Source organism: Mirounga leonina, unplaced genomic scaffold (assembly GCF_011800145.1).
Source record: "Mirounga leonina isolate KUSES-001 unplaced genomic scaffold, KU_Mleo_1.0 Mir_173, whole genome shotgun sequence".
Classification (NCBI taxonomy): Eukaryota; Metazoa; Chordata; class Mammalia; order Carnivora; family Phocidae; genus Mirounga; species Mirounga leonina.
Window position 1 is genome coordinate 41,667,811 of NW_023270447.1, and position 22,012 is coordinate 41,689,822.

Sequence of the window (22,012 nt, forward strand, 5' to 3'; positions counted from 1 at the left end):
CAGGGATGTTACTAAACATTCTGTAATGCATGGGGGAGCCTCATACAACAAAGAATAACCTGGCTGAAAAGTCAGTAGCACTGGGGTTGAAAAATTCTGTTTCGGAATGCCAGGTGGGGAACAAGAAGATACGGGCTTCTGTCATAGCAAATAGCTTCCCCTCAGTTCCCAATTTTCCTCATCTGTAGAATGGAAATCACAGTATTCACCATTTCAGAAAGTTGTTGGGGAAAATCAGTTAAATAACACATGGTAACTGAAGTGCCACACGAATTATAATTGTTATGAAAACATATTTTAAATAAATCGTTAGATATATCAGTAGTTGAGGAGCAAAGAGGTTAAGGTTATTGAGTGAAAAGATTGGAAGGTTTGGTATTATTGAATTCTTTGTTATTAATTTTTTTGGGTAAAGGACTTTTTTAATATAGTTTTCTTATTAGAACATAAACTTTTCAGCTCTGCTGTGTCTTTGAACATAAGGATTATTTTCTCAGTCTAACAAGAGGGAACACTCACTGTAGAAAAATCAAAAAATTGAGGAAAGTAAAGGATAAAAGTCATCCATGGTTTACTCCCTTTCCCGTTTAAAGACAATCACGTTCTTTCCAATTTCTTTTCTATAAGAGTCCTTAAAATTGGAAGAAGAGCTAATGATGGACAAAGGGGGAGCAGCTGGTGACCAGAGAGGGTACTATCTATGCCCTTCATTTTCTTTCTTTTTTTTTTTTTTTGGATAATTACCATGTACAGGTAAATTACATTATAGGAGACATTAGAGAAATTGGTTCATTGTTTTTATACTCTGTGGGCTAACCTCCAGGCCGTGTTCTCATTCGGCATGTTGTTTCCTCTCTGCGTCTTGCTCTCCCCTGTACTCGGCTAGGTGTGCCACTATGGCTTCCTGTCTCGAAAACCCGACGGTGACATGGAGTTTGAAACAGCTGCCATGTTGACGTGACTGAGTTTCAGGGGCAGGAAACTACCCCTGTGAGTATTCTTCCCTCTAAAGTGCACCAGTTTTTTTGGCAACAAGAAAGCATGAAACGTTAAGTTCATTTCCATGATGTATTTACTTCTAAGGTCTTATGATCTGTGATTCTTCGCAGCTGACAGCAGGCACACATTTTTTTCCTTGGTGCTCTGTGAAGACGTTGCCCAGTCCTGAGGCAAAGCCTGCTTTAGAAGAAAAAGGAACATTTCTTTAAGTCTACTCTAGCCAAAAGACAGAGCTGGTCTTCGTTGGGATATTTTTAATCTGTGGTAACCGAGTTTACTTTACAGTAATATTCACTCAACACTGTGTTCATCCCTTTATTCATTCTGTAAATACTTGTTGAGCCCCTGCTATGAATCTCAGGGTGTGAATAAACAGAACAAAACATGCAAAAATCCTTGGCCTTTTAGAGTTTATAGTCTAGTGGAAGGACCTTGGAGCTGTTCATTCAGGGTTTCTCAGTTGTAGATTTTACACATGCAAAAAAGTAAGTCCTACTTTGTGAATGTAGAATGTTTCCTAGGAACCTTCATGGCACTCCTTTAAAGTCTGAGGGCTAAGAACTGGCTTCCTCCCTTTCCCACATTTTTTAGTGTTACAGATTAATTGGCTCTGTATAAGGAAACATCTCTTCAGTACCTACTGATTTCTGGCAGATGGATAAGACAGTTTATATGGAAATAAGCCTGTTGTGTGTAACTGTAACACAGTGTGGGTGATACCGTAGTAGAGGTTGGAATTAAGAGCGCTGGGACCCTTGAGGAAAGCTAAACCTTGCTCGAAGCCCTGTCCACTGCTGTTTTGAAGAGGTTTCACTAGAGTTGGGCCTTGAAGAGTGAGTAGGAGTTCTCTTGTCTAGGGGTGGGAAGGGAATCTAGGCAGAGATAGAGCATGAGCAAAGGCACAAAGGTGGGCAGGTACATGGTGTGGGTGACAAACTTGGGGCAGCCATGTGATTAGAGCAGAATACTGGGAGGCAGCAGAAGGAGGTGAGGCTGGACATGCAGGATGGGGCCAGATTGTGAAGACTGAGACTGTCTGCAAGTCTGTGAGCAGTGTGAGGTCAGGGGCTGTAGCCTGTGTTGAATAAATGGGGAACCATTCATAGTTCTTGAGCTCAAGCATGTAACATCATTAGCAAATGGAACAACTGGAAACACTGAAAGGGTCAGATTCAATCAACCGATATCTTTTCCTCCTCCCTATCACAGAAAATATTTCTTACTTATCCACCACTTATCAACTATCCAGAAGACTGCTAGGAGGCAGAAAATATTTCGAGCCACAAGAGATGTCATGGAATCCATATGTGCTTTCCTTATAGTGGAGGAAAACCTACTTTGACTTGCTGATAATTTATAAAGGGTTTGTTGGCAGTCTATCTAACTGGTTTTCAAGTCAGCAGATTAACTACAAACATAAGAGACAGGAGTTATTAAGAGGATGACTCCAAGAAGGCACATTCTCTGAGACAGGCAGTGTTAATTTTTATCTTGGAAGTGAGCGAGAAGCAGAATGAAAAGCAGAACCATAACTCAAAAAGTGGAACAGTCTGGGTGGTGCCATTTAGTGGAGGGGCACATGCCGTTGTAAATACCCTAGCGAGTTGGAGTTGTCACCGTCACAACACAGGATGGTAATTGGTGTTGCTAATGATGACGAAGCCATTAACAAGAGGCTGAGTTGTGGAGCAGGGGAAAGGGCAGGGGAGACAGGTCTGTCTCAGGCAGAAAAGGACACCTCTAGGGGTTGGGCTTTTGGGAGGGGTGCAGGTGGTGGGTGGGGGTGGAGTAAGAAGCTGCTGTCAGGATTGCAACAGGACAAGCTCAAAGAAGAGGTTTTCTTCAGAAGCCGGTGAGGAATCTGCTCGCAGGAGGTGCTTTAAGTCTTCAGGGAAAGAGTTACTTAGGAGTGGTCTGTGGGAGGAGGCTGCCTCTGCAGGCCAGGAGGAAGAGCTGTGGCTATCTGCGCAAAAGACCAGAATAACTTGAATCCAGCTGGGAAAGACTAAATCAGGTCGACTTATCACACCTCGAGATAGAAAACCGAGTTATTATGTTTTAGCCTTGTTTTTCATAATCTGTGTTTTTGATGGCTCAGGAGCCAGGCTGCTTGTTTTGATCCTAGCGGTGATAATGTGGGCAACTTAAGCTTGTTTCCTTATCAATAAAATGAAAGTAAACATGGTTCCTACCTGTAAGATTGTTTTGAGGATTGAATGACTATGCCTGAAGGTTTTGGAATGGTGCCAGGCACATGGTATAAGCTAAACATTTGTTAGCTTTTTTTTATTGGTGAATATACTTTGGAGCTCAAATTGTATTCAGAATGATTTAAGATGGTAGGGAAGTGTGACCCATTAAATGCAAAACAGAGTAGCTGGTATATTCTATGTTAGAAAGGCTTCAATTAGAAATGGTTAAATCAAAGAAGTTTAGGCACTTAAAGTAGGCAGTTTCTCAAGTCTAGAGGAGTTTATTATGTAGACAGCATCAAAAGTGATAATACATTAGGTTCTGCTGTATTTTTAAGGAAAAATGAGAAACAAAGGTGCCTTTAATTTAACTTTAAAGGTCATGCAAGGTATATAATTTGGTAGGAATGTATTAGACTTTCTGGGAAAGTCAATATAAAGGTTCTGTGTTGCTCACACTGATTCAGTTTACTTAGGAAGTGGCAGAAACACAGGCATACCCGTTTGTAAAATGGTGTCTTCAGAGTTGTGTGGACGTTAAAAATCTTATAAGTCAGATGATGTGTTAGGGAGTTTTGCTGTTTAAGCAATTATAAGAGTTTAAAGGAACTCTAAAATATATATTCAGTTTCTCCTGAATGCTGTTTTATCAGTTTCTATTTCTATATATGTGCTTTCCAAAAGCAAGGTTTACCCAAAATATAAATTATACAAAAAGTTGGCCCTTGCTCCTAATCATATTTTAAATATGCCTTTAGTTCCTTCTCAGTAATGTTTATGTTGCATTTATATTCTCAAGAACAACAGTTGCCAGGTGGTGGGAAGAGTTTGATCTTTTCATCCCATGTTCTTTGATAACACAGAAATTAGCTGTATCTTTTCCTTGTCTTCCCATTTGAGAAGGATAAAGACAGTAAAACTCCCTACTTTGTATTTGTGGAAGGGAAGCCCAGCTCAGATGATGAATAGGTTGACCTGTAGGTATTTAAAAAATAAATTTAGGTTCATCATTTCCAGGTATATTGGGTAAGACAAATTTGTATATATAAGGCAGAAATAGGTAAGAACAATTTGTAATTAATGCAACTCTTGTTTTTAATAGTGATTTAAAGGGCTTACAGCTATTAGAACTGACAACCGTTCATTCAATTAAGCACAATTATGTCTGCAGACTTGTTTGCACAGTTAATTTGCTCAAGCTGTAGCAAGGCTGTAATTCATAGCGATTTTTTTCAGTTAGTAGAATTGAAAATCTTTTATTTATGGTAAGAGAAAAGACAAAGTAAAAAAATAAGGAGAAAACAATCTGCCAAATGTATATTTTCCCAGTAAAAAATTCTGTTACGAAACAAGATTGCACAGGGAGGCAGACAGGTGTGATTTATATAATAAAGAGATGCAGTGGATCTTTTACCATACACCTGCAAACCCATTTTAGGGCTGATTCACAAAACAGACTTAAAGAAGTTAGATGCATAATGCCTAGATTTAATATTCTGGTTGGTTTTTTGTTTTTGTTTTTTTTCGGTTAAAGCCACTCTGTAAAACTAGGTAGGTCTGCTAATAACCATATATTAGTTTTCTAATTGGAAAAATCATTTGATATATGGTGGTATCTCCAAAGAATCCCATCATTTTACTTGCTTAGAATGACCATTCACTCAGGTTGGTTAAAAGTGGGAGGGGGAGGTCAGAGAAAGCCAACTGGCTGGAATGCAAATTGTAAGCCCACTTGATGTGGATTTAGGAAGTAGGCCACTAGAGATGCACAAACTGGCTGAGATAAAAATGCTTTCAGGTTTTCATGTTTATTCCTTTATTTAACAATTACTTGTAAATTATGTATTATGTGAGAGCAAGACCTGATTCCTGCCCTCAGGAAGCTTCCTTACTAGTGGAAAACACAATAATCCAACAATTATAAAGCTATTTGTTATAATTATGCTAAGTGCCAAGAGAGATGTCTTAATTTGCTATAGAGGCTGGAGGCAGAATGAAGAGGGGGGTCTCTGTGGTATATATATTTTTAAACATTGAAATCTGAAGGGTGAGAGTTAGCCAGGCTAAGAGGAAGATGAGGTTTTTCCAGCCAAAGGAAATAGCATGTGCAAAGGACCTGGGGTGGAACCAACACTGGCTGGAGCAGAGGACAAAGATGCAGGCTGGGGAGGCAGGCAGGAAACCGATCAGGTAGGGCCTTATGGGCCATATTACTTTGGGCCTTATAATATAAAAGGGGAAATTGAAGGCTTTAAAACAGGGCAGTGACATGACAAAACAAAAAAGAAGGACCCCCCCCCCCCGCCCTGCTACTGCCCCTGGGAGCACCTCTCCTCTCTGCCCACTCTCTGCCTAATCCCTTGAAAGCCTTCACTTCCTCCCACTCACTCATTCTTTAATTCTTTGCAGCCTGATTGCCACCTCCACACTCTTGAGCCTTCTTTGAGGTCATCGGTGACCTTCTTGCTGTCACACTTTGACACCTTTTTTCTGCTCTTGTTATCTAAAACATTTGATGCTGTTAAACACCCCCTTCCTGAAAGATGCCCCACAGCCCCACTGCTGTCTGGCTTCTGAAACACAGTACCTCTCTTCTTGCTTTCTGTGTCTTGCTCTCTTCTCCACCTCTCATCTCTCCCTTTCCCCTAATGAAGACTTTCCCCTAAGCTGCTGCAAATGGCAAGTCTCATTTTGTTCCTAAAACTGTGCAGATGACTTGCTTTCACTTGAACTCCAGTTGTCGAGCAGCTTTAGGCATGATTCAAGGTACTGGGGATACTTTAGGAAACAAGAGGCAAGGCCTCTCCTTAAAGAGCCAGCCTTTTAAGATGTTACACCTGTCCATAAAAAAGATTAATTTTGCATGGTGGTAAGTGCAATAAAGAAAATAAGGTAATGGGGAGAGAATGCCTAAGTGGCTGGGAGAGGGGCTTCCTCTGGGACAGTGACATTGGAGTTCAGGCCTGAATAATGAGTAGGAGCCAGGCAATGTGGTGATCTGGAGGAAGAGTGTACCAGGCAGGGGGAGTGGCAGATGCCCAGGCCCCATGGGGGGATGGTCTTTCCATTTCCTGCTGGGCTCCCTTACCTGGCTTTCTTATTGATACCTCCCGTTTAACTGCTTCAAAATTGGTATCTCTCTTTCTGACCCCACCATACCAATGGAAGATTTCTCTGTTCCTCTTAATACCATCTCTGTTCACCACCCTCAAAACCTCTTAGATGAGTGGTCAGAAAACTTTCCGTGAAGGAAAAGACAGTAAATATTTTCAGTGTTGAGGGCCAGGCCGCCTCTGTCATAACTACACAATTCTTTTGTAGATCTAAAGCAAATGTAGACAATATATAAACCAATGAATGTGGCTGTGTTCCAATAAAATTTTATGTATGGACCCTGAAATTTGATTTTTCACTTGTCCCAAAATATTACTTTTTCCCCCAGCCACTTAAAAATGTGAAAAGTTGTACAGCTTCTTAGCTGTACAGAATAGAAGATAGGCCAGATTTGGTGCATGGGCCAAAGTTTGCCAACCCCTGCCTTAGACTCATCTTGACTTGTCCCCTTTCGTTTCTCCCCACCCCGCAGATCCCACCCCCGTAGTCTGCCCAGCGCTCTCAGTGCTTCGTCCCAGTATCTGCACCTTTGCCTGCTCACCACTCCCTGCCTCTGACCGAGCTTTCTTCTACCAGAGTGATCCCAGCGATCTCTAATGTGCTCTGCCTGCCTCCAGCCCTTTGCCTCCAGTCTGTCCTCCACACACACATTGAATCATTTTGCAGCTGGATTCAGGTCATAGAACTGTCCTGACCATAAGCCTTCGTCAGTCCCTATTGCGTACGGAAAACAATCTGAACTCCACCTTAGTGTGGCATTCAGGGCTCCTCATGGTAAGACCTCAACTTTTCAGCTGCTTCTCCCATTTCTCCCTTTCTGCATTGTGCCAAATTAGATGATTTACTGTTTTGCGTTCAGGCCTTAAACATCTCTTCTGTTTTTTTTTGCATTCTTCTTTTCTAATGCACTTTGCCATGGCTTGTGCTCTCCATCTGCCAAAATTCTGTACCTTTCAAGTCCCTTTCAAAGGTCCCTGATCCCTACTCCTCCTGCCCAACAAGAGGTACATATACGTGTAGTGCTCTGGTGATATGCAGTCCTCTTTTCTAGGGCATCGTGTTCTGCCTTATGCCTCAATTCTTTCATAAGCTGGCTCCCACTGTCCCGTCCCAAGGTCCTTGAGGCCAGGAATGGTCTCATTCACTATCATACCGCCTTTCACTGTAGGCACTTGGGTCTTTATTGAGTAAATGCTAAGTCCTGTGTAGATACATACAATTTGTAGACATTGTAAATGGGAATGTTTTGCTGATGGAAATTTGTTCAGATTAAATCCTTGAGTCTTATATAAAGAGGTATAGTTTCGTGAAAGAACCGGTATTTTGGAAGACTTGTATTCTTGGTCCTGTCAATTCCTTAGATAAATAAATTCAGGCAAATTACTGATGTTCCTCTTCAGGAATTGATATGTTTCCTTTTATAAAAAAGAGAAAAGAGTGCTTTTTAATTTGTAACATTTCCTTGCCAGAAAGTTCAGGGCCAAGTTATTTGCTTGTTTTAGGTTGCTATCCATTTTTTTACAATAGTCTCCCTGCCTCAGTCTCCCACCAGATCACATGTCACATGTATTACGTCCTTGCTTTAATGAATGGTTCTGTTGTATGTGTCTTTTATATTTATATTGGTACCCTCAACTTTTTTGGCGATAGGAATATAAATAGTACTAGCCCCTTAGTTTACCCATCCTGAGGTGACACCAAGGTGGTAGCTTGGGGGCAGGTTATGTCTCCCAGGTTTGTGGTGTGTAGCACATCTTTGCAAATAGGAAGGAGAGGGAGCAAGAGGATGAGACTCAAGATTAGTAAACTTTTATGTGTCAGCTGTTATACGTGCTCTGCGTTTGGTATTTAATCTTTTAACAGCCAGAGAGTTGGATCTTAACAGCATCATTTTCCAGATGAGCAAACAAAGCTAAAAAATGGCAGACCTGAAATTCAAATTTGAAGCTCTCTTGCATTAAAAACAAAAACAAAAACAAACGTCCTATCTACTCTTTCTCTGATACCCCCAGCTTTACTGAGGTGTAACTGGAAAACCCTTCTCTTAAAGAACCCTTTTTACTGTCTTGTCTCTTGCCTCTTTGTTTTGTTTTTGTTAGTTTTTTGTTTTTCTGACTTTGGCATTTAAATCTATGGAACTTGTTTCTATCCTGTTTTACAGTGTAATGCTTCTGAAGCAATTTTGGTTCTCAGAGAAGTGCCTTGTGCACCTGTATTGTTGTATTTGGTATTGTTAGATGGCTAGGTAATAAAGAGGATCTGAAAGGATTGGTTTTTGTGGGGGAAAAGGGGTAAAACAGGTGACTGGGTTCATTTAGCTGTCCTAAACAGAGTTCAGTACTTGTGAAATATTTTTGACAGTATAAATCAAACGTGGTTTACTGTTACTTTTTATTACCTGGTTATTAGATAACATGTCCCATGTTTACAGTGTTTGGATCTGAGTATACCAGATGTGTTGTGAAAAGCAGCCTGGACTTGGAACCAGGAAGAGCTGGGTCTGAGGCTGTCCTCTGCCACTTGCTGGCTCTGTGACTTTGGGCTCATAATTGGTCCTCAGTTTTTCTCAGCTGTAAGATGGATTTAATAGTGCCTATCGCAAAGGTGGTTTTGTGAGGGTTAAATGAGGTAAAATATATGGAATAGCTTCAGATGGTGCCTGGGATTCAGCAAGACTCAGCAGCATTCAATAAATGTTAGTTACCCACTCCCACCCCAGGGAGTGGGAAAATTCATTGCCAGGGAATCTGTAAATGATGATGTAATGTTTAGATGTTTTTAAGTGGGAACTTTATTGATAGATATTACTCAAGTTATGAACTTCTGATGCAGGAAACCCCCTTATGCAAATGGCTGGCTTCCCAAAGCTACAAAAGCATCAGTATAACATAGTGGCTCAGACTTCCAAATCTGGAACTAGAGTCTGTGGGTTTGAATTCTGCTTTATTGTACTAGCTGAGTGATCCTGGGCAAGTTCTTCAGTCTCTTTTGTCTTGGTTTCCTCCTCTGTAAAATGAGGATAATAATTGCATTTACTTTTTAGGTTGTGAGGATTACATGAGCACACGTGCACGCGCACGCATGTGTGTATATGTATGCCAGCACCCCATCAGGGCTTGCCACTATTATGATCCCTCCTGTCTTCCCCTCATTGTGTAGACAGTCCATAAGTCCCTGGAAATTCCTTGGAATTCCCTCTCATATCTTCTTTTACCAGGAGGATTCTGATACGTCCTTTATATTACAAATTTGTCTTTTCCCCCTATCTTCCGTCCCTTCTTAGTGACTTCATTTTAATTCAGGCTGTCCTTTTCTCATATGCTCTCAGCAGTCCTCTTCCTTGTACATTTCTTGTCTAGACACTTAAAAAATCTGTTTTTTTAAAGATCTTATTTGTTTGAGAGAGAGCAAGAGCATGAGAGGGGGGAGGGTCAGAGGGAGAAGTAGACTCCCCGCTGAGCAGGGAGCCTGATGCGGGGCTCCATCTCAGGACCCCAGGATCATGACCTGAGCCAAAGGCAGTCGCTTAACCAACTGAGCCACCCAGGCGCCCCAATCTGGTTTTGTTTCATGTGGAAACTGAACATTTTCTGACAATGAATGATAAACCCAGCTATGTGTTAAAGGTACTTTAAAGCCAAAGAAGATGAAAGCTATATAGCCTCAAGCAAATAAAAAAATGTATAAACCTACTTTATTGTGTATTGAATGCTTACTCTGTGCCCGACATTCAGATTGGTACACTGAGGCTAAGAATGACTGAATAACATGTTTAAAGGCACCAGTTTTTAAGTGGAGGAACCTGGATTTGATCGAAGTGAGGTCTACCTGGCCCTTGGTCTCCAAATTCCTGAGATTAGTTGCCTTAAAGCTGACAGGCACCTCCTTACCACTCCATCTGCACCCCTTATTAACCTCCACTCTGCTTACCCTTAAGTTCCAGCTTTCAAGATGACAGGATCACTCGCAGTTCTCTTTGGCTGCACTAATGTTTTCTGCTCTCTTTGCAGGGCAGATGTATGTTGTTTCATATACTTTATGTATTAAATTGGTCTTTTGTGTGTTGGCTTGGAAACCTAACCACATTTATAGCAGTGTGTGTTGGGGGAGAATGTGCTTTAAATTTCAGACACCCAACTGGGAATGAATTTTAAAAAGCCAAAACCTTTCATAAACCAGAGAGTACCAGTGTATTTGTGTGAGTGTGTTACCTGCCTTGATACATGTGAAAGGCTTATATGTCACTCCTGAACTAGGCACATTCTGGAATTTACACACATTATTGCACTTACTTGTTTAGCTGTCTGTTCTCATCTGTGGCTGACCTTTGTATTCCCAACCACCACCATTGTGTTTGGCACATACTAGGAACCCTATTAAGAGACCTATTTAGTCCTCTTAAAAAAAAATCAATTTTTTTTATACTTCTGTATGCTCGATATGGTTCAATAAAAAAAAGTCAATGCAGTAAGGGTCAGGCATCATTGAAAGAGGAATATTGCCACACAGTTAGCAATCAGATGAAAATACTGCTTATGCTAGGCTGAATTGAGACATTTAAAGGTATTTGGGAGCCAGACACTTAAGAGAATATTGCTTTGATAATTGGGAGGCAAGGAAAGCAGTCAAACAAGTTCTTTCTTGGCTTGGAGTCTTGTTTACTTTTCTCAGGTTAGAAGTGATATATCTAATGGTTTTAAGGAATCATGGAGACAGGTCTGCCATGAATCCCAGCATATTGGGTTCTAAGTTTATAGACATTTTCTAGTTGGTGTTGTTTAAAGGTTTGCAGCACATAATGATCAGAAAATCTTATAATAATTGTAAGAGTTGGAAGAAATAGGAATCACCCAGGGATACTTCCCCAGTTTTATAACAGAAGACTAAGGATCAGAGCATTCACATGACTTGCCCAAGACCTCTGTGGGCCACCATTTTAGGGTATTTTTAAAAATACAACCTCGGGGCACGTGGGTGGCACAGTCGGTTAAGCGTCCGACTCTTGATCTCAGCTCAGGTCTCGATCTCAGGGTCATGAGGTCAAGCCCCGCATTGGACTCCATGCAGAGCATGGAACGTACTTAAAAAAAAAAGCCTCATGCTGGATTTGTGATTGAGTGATAAAATTATACAGAAGGTATTTACATGTAGAATTTAGGAAACTAAATGCCCATTTGTTGAAATAGTTGTGAGAAGTTTAAGATACATTTGTGGGTAGAAGATTTAGAGATTATTTAAGAGAAATTGGGATCCTGTAGGATCCACCCATTGGACATTGGACATTGGACATTGTAAAGGGCAGTGTCTTGTGGGAGAAGAGAGGTAAAGCTGCTCTCTTTGGCTCTTGCCTCACTGGAAGTTCCAGAGGTTAGGGACCAAGTCCCTCTTGATTATCCTTTAGTTCTAGTTCAGCCCTGTGCCTGCTGTCAAGCAGATGGTCAGTAAGTATTATTGAACACATAAATGCTAATCATAAGATGCTGACTATGAGTTTGTGTTGTGAAAGGCCTATTTGATATTTTGACTGGCATTTCTTTTTTATGTTGTTCCTTTTATGAGAAGAAAAGACACTTTACAAAGCACCCCAGCCTATTAGACCTTAATGGAGGTAACGGCTAATATTAGAACAGCAAAAAACAAAGTGTTGAGAGCTCAATACAGATAAAAAGGAGCTCTCCTGTATAACTTTCATTTGAGACTTAAGGCAGCTAAGATTCAGAGAGGTGAAGTGATTGTGAGCTAGACCCAAGCCCTGGATTCTCCCACTGGGCCCCAGGGCTGCACTTGACTGTTCTTGACTGGTCTGAGGGGACAGCACAGCCTGCAATGCCTCCCCGCTGTTGCATTCTGCTAACCTCCAGCAGCTCAGTGGCTCCTCTGTTGCCACCTGGCTCCACAGAGACTCCTAGAGGCTTGGTCTGTATGCCTGCTGCCTTCTGGTCATAGTCAAGGCCTTGATCACATAACTGGGTCAGAATGACCTGTCCTTGTCTTGTTCTTGCCGTGAGGCCAGCTCTCACCATATTTTTACTGTGGGAGTGAAGCCTCAGGAAATAATTGAGTCAAGGTATTTATGGCTGAAACCTGGTACCTCAAAAAGTAAGATAGTCTGCTCACCTTGACCTGGCCCTCTGAGGAGAGAAAAATTTTTAAACTTCTTCTGAACTTTTTCTTAAGTCATTAAAAAGCTACAGCCTACAAATTCAAAATAATTGTAACCATTTGATTTTATACAAGAAGGATATATATTCTGTGGAGTCTTTACTGATCCATATTATGTTTAGTTTCTATAGACACTAGGCACTTGGATTTTTAGTTGTTTCTCTAAAGAGTTATTTTGGCATTTCAGATAATTTATCCAGTCTATGTCCAACAAGTATAGTTTCATACAGAATACTTTTAGCCATTTTATTTACTTTCAGAGAAGTCAGGATGTAAGCCTAATATTGGCGCTTCCAAGGCAATCATTTGAAACTTGCTGTGGCTCCTGGATTCTTCTTTAAAAATTTTATTTAGCATTTTAAAAAAGTTAAATACTGTACTTGAATTTTAGAAAAATTAAGAAATAAAAATTCCAAGACCTATCAGATAAACATTTATGTTAATATTTTAGTGTTTATGATTTCAGAGTTTGTTTCATGAATAATGGACCTATAAATTAAAAAAATTTCAAGGAGATCATAAAACATAATGCTGTTTTGTAATCTGTTTTTTTTTTTAACCAAGTGATTCCTCACAGTTTTATCCCCATGTGGTAATAAATTTTGGTTGGAGTGACATAACTTTTTACAGTATATAGTTTTTCATAGTATGGATGAATGAAAGTTCATTTATTTAACCCTCTAAAGAAGAACATACATTGTTTTTCCTACTGTAAATAATCCTGTTGAAAACATCTTTATGCCTCCATTTTTGTGTAATTTTCTGATTATTTCCTTAGGAGACTGCAAATGATACTGTTTTCTGAATTTTTTTTCACATTTTAAGATTTTGGATACTTATTTATGCCATGATTTAAAAAGCATATGCTGTAGTCTAATGGAAACATCTTACATCTGCCCAGTTGGGTGTTCTAGAACAGCGAGTTCTGTAGGTTCTTTGTTTGAATATATGGTTCTGGGGACTTTGGATGCCTGAGCAGTGTTTCTAAAGGTTAGATTTCCCCCATAGTACCGTAAGCATTTTGGGCTGCCAGATTCCAAGATTTACTTTGAAGGTGTGAGGTGGAAGCCACCTTAAATAGCTGTAAGATAATCTTGTGGAAGAGAGAGGCTTTACCATTTTGTGTTTACCAGGTGTGTTGTGGTAAATCTTGAAAACTCTTCCAAGTAAAATAGGGTCTTCTCCCCGCTGCCACCCCGCATGATTAAGCTACTGGCTGCTAATCTTTCATGACAAAGATGGATACCCAAAAGCAATTTCAGAGGATGGATCTTTTACTGATTAGTGGTTATAAAGATTTCACATGGATAGTATTCTCAGTGTTCTGAAGTTATTTTATTGGTCAGGTCGGCTTCAGTGAAATCAGCAAGGCTAGTTTATTTCTGCAGAGACTTGTGACAACAAGCTTTTAACTGCATTCCCTGGGGAGCATAGTACACTTTCAAGATCTTTGCTTCAGGCACCTCTGTGCAGCCTTATGCTATAGGCCTTTCAGATTCTACATGGGAAACTGGTTTGATATTAACTCCTAGCATGACAGCTTTTTAGATAGCCTCTTTGCTTAAGTCAGACAAAGTCTGCTGAGCTAGCACCATGCTCGCCATATTAATTTTTCTCTTTATTTGCTCCTTTCTTCATGCCTCCTGGTTCATATAAGAGAGCCATTATCTAGGCAGTTCTATCATTTTTTATTAGATTTGTATTTGATAAAATTAAACTGTGTTAATAATTAGTGAAAACCAAACCAAGGGAACCTGTAGTTAATGGAGCATTTAGTTGAAGACTTGGTAAAGGGTTAAGTTCTTTAAGCACAGATGAGAGATCTTATCTGTGTATTATCTTCCTGTTCTTTGATATCAGTGTTAGTTGTTCCATCAAAAGCCTCCATTTCAGGTCATAATATCGGCACTCTTTTCTATGCTATACCTCAGGTAATTTAGAAACATTTATACTTCTAAATTCGTCTATTTCTATATAAACCTTTTATGCTTTGTGTGTTTCACCTGTATATAATCTAGTGTAGATTTAATGATTTTTTTTAAATTATTTTTTTCTTCATAAATGCAATAGCATTCTGGCCTAACATAGTGATATATTTACCAACTGGAAAGATTATGTTAAATTTGAAATTGTACTCACAAAATCCTGGAATTGTGTACTACTGTTCTACTAAAGGTATGTGATACTGCAGATAAAATTCCAGAATGAGCTATGGAGAGAAAATTCTTATTCAAGGACCTATAGCTCAGCGTGATTGCTTTTCTTTTTGGATTTCTGTCTTCTCTCCTGGTGACTTAAACAAAAAAACAAGATATTGGGGTTTATTGGCCCATGTACTGAGAACCTCTTAAGAGGAGGAGGGGGGAGAATCCGTGAACTTCAGTGATATCAAGGTATGATCTCTTCATTAGGAGTCCTGTTTCTGTTTCTCTCATTGGTCTCATTTCTTGCCACAGTAAGTTTTCTCCAGGTAGCTTGAAAGAGAACAACTGGCTGCCTCAAGATGATATTCTTTCAGCTTCCATTCATCAGATCTCCTTGAAGGTCTCTTGAGTCACCCTTTGATCCCAGAGGCAAATAGTGGTTGGTCAGGCCTGGGTCATGGAGGGGGGTCAAGCAGGACACTGAACTGTAGTCTTAACAGAACCAAATGGGATGAGAGGTTTCTAGACAGATAATGTCTACCATAACATCCTGAACTGGCAGTTAAAAAAAAAATTTGTTTTTAATTATGGTGAAATACACAACATAAAATTTATCATCTTCACCATTTTTAAGTTACAGCTCAGTAGTGTCAAGTACATTCACATTGTTGTGCAACTTGTCTCCGGAACTCTCTTCATCTTGCAAAACGGAAAATACGTTCCCAATTAAATGTACACCCCTCCCCCCCATTCTCCCCTTCTTCCAGCCCCTGGCCACCACCATTCTACTTTCTGTCTCTATGAATGTGATACTCTGGGTACCTCATGTGAGTAGAATCCTACTGTAGAGGTGGAAAATTTTTCCTTTCTTGTAGATCAGTTCTTCGGCTGGTCTAATAATTAAATTGACATCAGCTAGATCAACAGGAGAAAAACAAATTTAATTTTATACATATGGGAGCTCATAAAAATATGAGACTCAAAGAAGTGACCAAAGCAGGCAGCTTTTTATACCTTAAACAATAAATTTGTGAAGAATTGGCAAGACAAAAAGTCTGGGCTTGGGGTAGCAAATTAATGAAGAAGTAACAAGTTACGTTTCTATAGCCTTCTCCACCCTGAATTTCCTATTTTTAGCAGTAAGGATGCTTTCTGTCCTGTAGGTGCAAAGGGGGGTGTACCCTTCAGATGGGGAATTTATTTCCTGTTGCCAGGGGGACAGAGGAGGGTCAGAGTGTCCTTCTTGTACTGGCCATTTCTTAAGTAACTTTAATTCAAAATAATCAATATGCCAGAGTGGTACATTTTAGGGCGGCCTGCCTGGAACTCCTTCAATACAGTATTTACCCATTTGTAATTGACTTATTTCACTCAGCATAATGTCCTCAAGATTCATCCATGTTGCAGCATGTGTCAGAATTTCCTTCCTTTTTAAAACTGAATTAGTATTCCATTGAATGTATCTACCACATTTTATTTATCCATTCATCTGTCGACGGACACTTGGGTTGCTTTACACCTTTTGGCTGTTGTAAATAATGCTATGAACTTGGAAGTACAAATATCTCTTTGAGACCCTGGTTTCAATTGATTTGTGACCTGGCAGTTTTTAGACAACTCATACTCAAACAGGACCAAAACTAAGTTCATCTTTTCCTTTAGAAACTGTCCTTTATCTTAACCTCTCTCTCCTATCACCCTCACTGGTCACCTAAGCCCGATCCTGGGGCTTTTTTGACTCCTCTCTCATGGACTGTTAGTCACCAAGCTTGACCAGTTTTTAACTTTTAAACATCCTTTTAGTCCAGTGCTTCCCTGAGTATGTTTGTTCTGAAGGTGTCCTATGAATAAAGGATTTCACAATCAGGGTAAGTTTGGAAATTGGCGTGTTGCTTAGTTTATCCTTCTCTTAACATTTACTGATAGGGGCTCGAGTAAGAAGCGCAGCTCTCCTCTCTCCTTGCCTTTCCGTTTTATTTCTGGCTTGGACTTCAGCCCAAACCTCTGAAATCAGGGCTCATAAACCTTTTTTTTAATCTCATTGATCCATTTGGCAGTCAGTTGAAGCCTCCTTCTCTTGGAATAGGAGAACATAGACAATTAAATAGATAGGATTATAAATCATTCACTGATTTGCTAGAGAAGGCTGTCCTCAGGTTCATCTGCAGTGGCAGACTGGAAATGCTGTATGGGGAGAGTATTATGTGGTGGGGAATAGTGTGGGCAGTAGAGTTAGGACAGTCTCTGTGGGCAAGTTATTTAACTTTTCTGTCTCAGTTTACTCATCTGGAAAACTAAGATAATAATAGTACCTACTTCATAGGGTTGCTTTGAGAATTAAGTGAGTCCTTAAATCTAAACACTTAGAATGCTGACCAGTATATATAAGTGCCCAATAGCTGTTAGTTGTTATTTCTTTCCTCCCTCTCTCCGTGGTAAGCATTATTTTGATCATACTGCAAAAGATGATCTATGGTTCCTCCGAGGTTCATTATTTGGAGATTTTGCACGCATTTCCATAGTTCATCCCCAATGAAGGAAAAATGCATCTGATGACATTATCTGTAATTAACTTTTTTGGTGCTCGGTAAGTGGAAAATGTAGACCATCCTTTTGTTAGTGTAGAATGTTTGCTTTATTTACCAAACACTTATTCTCAAAACCTAGAAAGCAGAATATTAGAGGAAACACTGTAGAAGGAAGTATGGTTATGGGTGAATGGCTGATTTGAGGATTTTTATTTTTACTGAGACTTAAATATTTTCCTTTGAGAGTTTCAGCAGGTAAGAGCATGAATTCCAGTCATAACCCTGTGACTTTGGGCAAGTTACCTAATGCCTTGCCACTTACTTATTTACCACCATTTGCTTGTTTGCAGAAATGAACCTGGTTGTACCTACGAGGGTTAATTTGAATATTAAATGAGATGGCATATTCAAAAACATAGCCTGTGTAGGTGGTGTGTAAATGGTTTCCTCTCTCCTTCCAGGGAAGTAGAAGAGAATCCCTATGTGACAGATTACTCGGCTCCAGGGATCCTCACTCTGTGGGTGGCAAACCTCCCTCTTACCCAGGCTTTCTTGGCAAGCCTTTTAAACACTATTATTTTTATTGTTGTTATTGTTATTGGTGGTAGTGTTGATATTTTGTTTGGCATGGGTGCTATGTTTACATGGTTCTCAAAGCCAACCAATATAACAAGGTACAAATTGAAAAGGCTTGCTCCCGTCTTTGTCCCTGTCAGCCTCCTTCTCTGCCTACTTAAGTATCCTGCTTTTATTAATTTCTTGTGTGCAGATACAATTAATACAAGTACATATTTTTCTTCTCTGTTTTTGTACAAAGGGTAGCATAGTCTATACTCCTCTGCATTTTGCTTTTTTCATTTTAAGGTATATCCTCCTCACTTTCCTAATTAGGACATAGAGTATTTCCTTATTTATATGCATGCATGCAAGTGTGTGTGTGTATGTATGTATGTATATATGTATTAGAGCCTCAGCGTTTTCCACTGTGAATGTACGATGTTTACTTAACCAGTCCCCATATTCATCGACATTTTTTTTTCTCCATTTTTTTTTGCTATTGCAAACAGGGCTTCTTCATATGTACAAGGTTGGACAAATTCCCAGATGGTATTGTTGGATTAAAAGATAAATGCATTTATAATTTGTATTAATATGGTAAATTGCTCTCCACGGGGTTTTGCATGCTCTCCATACTATTTTGCATACATTGGCATGCATTTATTTTTATTTTTATGTTTGCATTGCAGATAGTTCTTACCCTTCCCTCCATACCTTTTTTGAGCTGCCATCTTGTTAATGTGGAGAGTATTGTACAAGTGAAGAGATCCCTTCCCATTTTTCCTACGTGGCCCCGGGCTGTTCAAATCCAGTGTTTTCCAAGCCAGATACTAGGGCACAGGGCTATCATGAGGTGTGAGACTAGGCATTCTGTCCATCCTTATCTGTTCTTGTCCATCCTTATCTGTTCTTGTCCCTGTCTTGGGATGTGAGGATGGAATGGTTGGGTGTATTGTGTGTCTGGGGAGATAGTCATTTGCTCTGCACATAAAATATTGACTACTGTCTCCCTTCCTTAGAAGTTATTTATTTTTTTAAGGGGTTATGTTCATTGCTTTTGTAAAAGTTGTTTATTGAAGATTTAGAATTAAGAGAAAATAAACACTTGGAATGTCATAACCATTGTTAATATTTTAATGAATATCTTCTCAATTTTATGTGTGTATCCTCATTGTAAGTGGTCATCATATACTGCATGATATTTTATAACCTTTCATTTATTAGTGCATTATGAATATCATTCCATCTTCCAGTAATCATACACACATATGTACATATATGTATATGTATGTGTTTGTATAGAATTCTGTTGGATGGCTTCACCAAGATTCTATGTTCCTCAGATAAACATTTAGAGATTGTTTTGTGAGTCATTTTTATTTTATTTTATTTTTTAGATTTCATTTATTTGAAAGAGAGAGAGAGAGAGAGAGAGAGCACTAGCAGGGGGAGGGGCAGAAGGAGAGGGAAAAGCAGATTCCCCACTGAGTCGGGAGCCCGATGCGGGGCTTGATCCCAAAACGCTGGGATCATGACCTGAGCCGAAGGCAGACGCTTAACCAACTAAGCCACCCAGGTGCCCCTTTTTAGTCATTTTAAACAGCCTTATAATGAAGATCCTTGTAGCTAAATCTTGTATATCATTGTTATTTGCTTAGAAGAAATCCTAGAAGTAGAACTGCTGGGTCAAAGTACATGTGCAGTTATTCTCCAAAGCTGACATACTGTTTATGTTTCTAAATGAGAGTACTTGCTTCATCACATCTAATCAATTTGTGGATATTGTAATCTTTTAAAATTTGTCAATCTGTTAGTAAAAAATGGTTAATCTATATTTTACTCTCTAGATTTTTTTTTCTTTTTTTTTTCATACTTGAGAATTCATATTTTCTATGTGGATTGCCATGTCATGCCCTTTGCCCATTTTTATTGGTGTGGTTGTTTCTTTTTGATTTTTTAAAAAAACTGTAAATGTATAGGATAGTAACTTTTTGTCAAATATGGTACAAATATTTTTCTTCAGCTTCTTTGCCTATATATTTAGGGTCTTTTGATAGAGAAGTTTTAAATTTTCATGTACTCAAATCTATCAAACATTTCTTTTTATTTTATTTATTTATTTTTTAAGTTTTTATTTATTTGACAGAGAGAGAGACAGCGAGAGAGGGAACACAAGCAGGGGGAGTGGGAGAGGGAGAAGCAGGCTTCCCGCTGAGCAGGGAGCCTGATGTGGGGCTCGATCCCAGGACCTTGGGATCATGACCTGAGCCGAAGGCAGACGCTTGACGACTGAGCCACCCAGGTGCCCTCTTTTTCTTTTTTTAAAGATTTTATTTATTTATTTGAGTGAGAGAGTGAGCGTGAGCGGAGAGGAACAGAGGGAGAGGGACAAGCAGACTCTGCGCTGAGTGTGGAGCCCAATATAGGGCTCAGTCCCACGACCCTGAGATCATGACCTGAGCTGAAATCAAGAGTCAGATGCTCAACCGACTGAGTCCCAGGTGCCCCTCTATCAGACATTTCTACTTTTGATGTGATGTTGGAGAGACCTTTTGACTTCCCCGATTGCATAAATACTTACCTGTATAGACTAAGTAATTGGTATATCTGGTGTTTTTAAATGATGGGGCATTTATTTTACTGTATGGTATAAGATTAATGCTGACTTAATATTTTCTTCTGACTGGGTTGTCAAGTTGTCCCACTGCACACACACAAAATTATCATTCTTCCCTCTGATTTCAAATCCATGTGTTTAAAAATTGTTCTGTTTTTAAAAACACACTTGAAAAGTTATACTAATAGAAAGGGCGTTAGAGCACTAGGCTGTTTTCAGGCAGTTGGTGTCAGGGTACTGTTGAGCAGGTACCTTAACCTCTCTTTGACTAGATCTCTTTCATGAAATCACATCTGACCAGCCACCAGAGTTGTTAATGAGGATCTGATAAGATAATGGATATCAATAATAAAATTCTATATAGAGAGTGTTTATAATGCTCCTAAGTAGGAGGGGCCAGGCATTCTTAAGAAAGTATAGCCATAGTTAGAACTAGTAAGACCACAGAAAAAAAGATTACATTTTGAGTTTTGTGGAGGAATTAGGAAAAAAAACCCCAACAAAATAGCTTCTCTGGCTTTAGAGTAATTTCCTATTAGCCAAATAGAAGACAATCACTAAACTAAAAATAAGCATCTTGTAACTATTTTTAAAATCTTTACAGGAATTAAATACAGTATTTAATTTCCTTAATGATTAGAAATAGAAAGCAAGTGTAATGCTGCATTTAACTTTTCACATGATGATATTCCTCATTTGGTCTTTTTCTTTCTTTTTAAAAAACTAAGACAGTTATTTTATTTTGAACAAGGAAGTTGTATAAGCAACTGAAAATATGCCTCACAATAAGAGAGGTTCTTCCCCCGTTGTGCAGCATACCCCAACATATTATTTTGGGAGGAAAAATAACATATTTGGTTAATTATGTTATTTACTATAACTCCTTTTTCTAAGGCAGGCATGGCATTTTTTGATATCTGGCTTAAAGTCTAAGAATCATGCCCAGGTAGAGCATGCTAAGTAGTTACATTTTGGGGGATTAAACTTTAATTTAGGTTAAAGTTGAATGCAAGTACTAACACAGGGCTACTGAACTACTATTCTTGATTTAACTAAAGAAAACAAATGTAACTTGTCCATATTTTTGCATTTCTTTCATATAAAAATCTATTTTATTGTTTCACTTGAAAATATTCTGATGAAATAGTCTTGCAAAGGAAAGATAACCTAGCTTTGAGTGTACAATAAAAAAGCAAAGAGTAATGTTTAATTATCTGTTCAATTGTGTTTAGGACCTTTACAAATAACATATTAATTTCTAGAGAGCATCACTGTGCTGCCCATGCCAAAAATTTCATGTTCTCTCCTTGAGCATCAAAATGGTCCGTCCTGGTTCTCCAGTAAATAGCCAGAAGATAAGAACATAATTCTTTTCATCCAGTATGAAGCAGTGATAAAGTCCTGCAAGAAGTGTTAGCATGTCTTCTTTTTCCATGAAAATCTGGATCCACTGTCCTTTTTATTGCTGATATCAAAATCTCCACTCCCATCTAAGATATATAAAATTTCATCATCCGAATGTTCCTCATAAAACATCTTAATTCTTTCTTCTAATGTGGTAGTTTATCTTCACCTATGGTTATTATGTTCATCTGGGAGTGGTTTTTCTCTTTTTGGATTTTATCTAATTCTGGATTGTTCTCATGTTTATCACAACCCATTACTAGTAACAGATACCAAGCTGACGCATTTGAGGCA

The 22,012-nt window shown here is 39.1% G+C and overlaps 1 protein-coding gene and 1 pseudogene across 3 annotated transcripts in view; one reads left to right on the forward strand and one right to left on the reverse strand.

The window, feature by feature from the left end:
* Positions 1 to 22,012, reverse strand: part of LOC118018957 — a 56,451-nt pseudogene that overhangs the window by 21,059 nt on the left and 13,380 nt on the right.
* JAK1 (Janus kinase 1) overlaps positions 1 to 22,012 on the forward strand; it is a 124,696-nt gene that overhangs the window by 3,044 nt on the left and 99,640 nt on the right. Inside the window, exon 1 of one of the 3 annotated variants that reach the window (XM_035018360.1) lies at positions 6,800 to 7,079. The exons of the other annotated variants lie outside the window; for them this stretch is intronic. The gene's annotated coding sequence lies outside the window, so the exon portion shown is untranslated. Of the gene's footprint in view, positions 1 to 6,799; positions 7,080 to 22,012 lie in introns of those variants that run through there. 3 annotated transcript variants of the gene reach the window in all.